Genomic DNA, 2,500 nt, shown 5'->3' on the forward strand with positions numbered 1-2,500 from the left:
AATGATTTCTAAGACTTGTGCTCCAGTTTATTTAGTCTTTCCAAACTAGATTTTTCTTGTCTCCTGCGCTCTATTTTGGGAATGCTGAATCATCGATTCCTAACAATAGGCGCCTTGCACTAAGTAAGTCGCGTGATCTTTTCCGCCATGCGCAGGGGCAAACAAATCGGTTTGCTACTCAGTGACAATGGCTGCTCGTGGGATTCTTACAGCAGTTTGTGGTCGGAAAAAAAAAGATCCTTATCTACTCCTCAAATTTGAATTATTATACCGAAAGTTTACTGTGTTGATCATGCGATTCTTTTGCATTTTTCACTTCTAACGCGCTAGGCGAAAGTTTATTTCAGCTTATTCATGAATTGATCGATTCCGTGATTCATCCGGATAAGCAGACTCATTCATTCGATTTTTGCAAGATTTCCTTTGCCAGGGCGAGGTCTTCCAGTTTTAGGCGATAAGTTAAAATAGCTGAGAATTGAGTCTAGTTGTATGTGTACAAAATGCGAAAAAAAAATCGAAGATTGTGGCTATTTAGCTTGGTTTGATTCGAATTTGATTTTCCAGTGATCCAAGCGTGGACCTCTCACGTTTGCCGAAGTTGACCTTTACAGACGTAGAGAAATATGCCGCACACGAGGCAGTAGACAACTTTCCTTTGACAAGAAGACACTTTCTCAATATTTTATGAGAAGATTTATCCAGTGAAAGAACAGGGGGCACTTTAGGAGTAATTTCGGTAAATATCTGTTTCGGAAGAAGGTGGGTTAGCATTTTCGAAAATTCGAACTCAGACTTTTTCGAGGCGCACTAAGATTTTGGACACTTTTCTCAAACAGACTTCCTATTTTCCTTTTCGGAAAAGTAGTGAAGAGTGTGAAGAGTGCGTAGAAATTTCGAAACCACATTGAAGAACGCTAGTGAGTTGAGCAGAGTCAACTGTGACATTGGAATAAAATTTGAAGATTTATCATAACTTCTTCTATCATTTTGGCCAGAGTTTGTTTGAGAATCGTATCTTAAGCGCAACCGTCCCTTAAAATTTTCGGGGAAAAAGAACGACGTGCAAAAAGTAATGTTATTTTTTTTTTTTAATAAGTCCGTCACGGATGCTAGAACTTTTCGGAAGAAGTAATGACTACTTTGACAGACCTGACCGAAATTCCCCTAGAACATCCGACCAGATAATATTTTTGAAGGACAGCTTCAGAGTCACTAAAACGAGCTTTTAAAAGCATTGTGGAAACCATTTTATCTAATTCCGACAAGTTTTAAGACAACCGGCCGTTGGTGCCACGAAGAGAAAACCTCGTACGGAATGATGGAATATCATTGTCGAGCGGCGCGTTATTCTCATCTTTGATTGATGGGTACCGTGCTTCAGAATAAGCATGTTTATCAGAGATCATTAACAAAAAATTTAGACAGAAGAAAGCCTTTATTTTAGCACGATGATGGAAAAAAGCGAGCTCAGATTTGCTGTTGACTAAAATTAAAAAAAAAAACATATTGATTCAGGTTTTATATGCAGCCATAGAGCTATGGACCAATTTATAAAACAAAAACGAGGCCGCGGCCCAAGTAGAATGACTTTTTTCTTTGACAAGGAGGAGCCTGACATGTTTGCCATTGAAGCTTGCCTTCATTTGCTATTTTTGGAGAGCTTTGCTGGCCTCGGGAAATAGTCGAACAGTTGACAAAATAATTAACATTTTTAACCAGAGTGAAGCCGTGTGAAGAAATGTTCAGGTCAGATATTTATCTTCGTTGTCGATCTTCTTTTGTGAAGCATATGTGTATAGTAAGCTTGGATGTGTTGTTTGTGTATTTCACCGAGCCCTAGTCCATGGACTTCTCGATAGACCAGGTGTATGGATTACTAAATTTGGACTTATAATGGACTGCCTAAGTGGTCGAGAAGAAAGATCGCTCATACGATACTAAACACAAAAAGCACACACATCTAACGTCAAGCACAAATTTGCATACGCTAAAGAGCTGAAAGAAGCATTTTTGGTTTTAGCTAAAGTTTTGCCAGTTATCTGCAGATACCAAGCAACTTCTTAAAGAGAGGGACGAGAGAGATGGAGAGGCGTTGGAAGAAGAGAATTTTTTAAGCTTTTGTGACAAGTAGCAGTTTCATTGAAACACAAATTTGAATGCTAAAGTTCTTGTGTTGACTCCGGACGACAAAACACGCCAAAAAACAAATACAAACTAAAGCCGGTATTATCAAAAGACAATGAATCGAAAACAAATTGAAAAGATTTCTCAACCATTTCCAACCAACGTTCGCAAGAGACAATATATGACAAGCCATCATATAGGACGTTTTCAACCAATCTCTAGAGACACCAATAACAATAGAGAAACGTACGACTTCTGTAGAACAAAAGACTGTTGGCGGCGATTCGAAGTCACGTGAAAACCATATTTGTAGGACTTGTTTCTTTTGTGATATAGGCGTCGCGTGGTACGTGCTACAGAAAATCAGAAGGCACTG

General features: G+C 38.8%; 1 protein-coding gene across 1 annotated transcript in view; it reads right to left on the reverse strand.

Moving 5' to 3' along the window:
* LOC138030390 (fibrinogen-like protein A) overlaps positions 1-2,500 on the reverse strand; it is a 6,693-nt gene that overhangs the window by 2,311 nt on the left and 1,882 nt on the right. The gene's annotated exons all lie outside the window — the stretch shown is intronic.

Source organism: Montipora capricornis, chromosome 13 (assembly GCF_036669925.1).
Source record: "Montipora capricornis isolate CH-2021 chromosome 13, ASM3666992v2, whole genome shotgun sequence".
NCBI lineage: Eukaryota > Metazoa > Cnidaria > Anthozoa > Scleractinia > Acroporidae > Montipora > Montipora capricornis.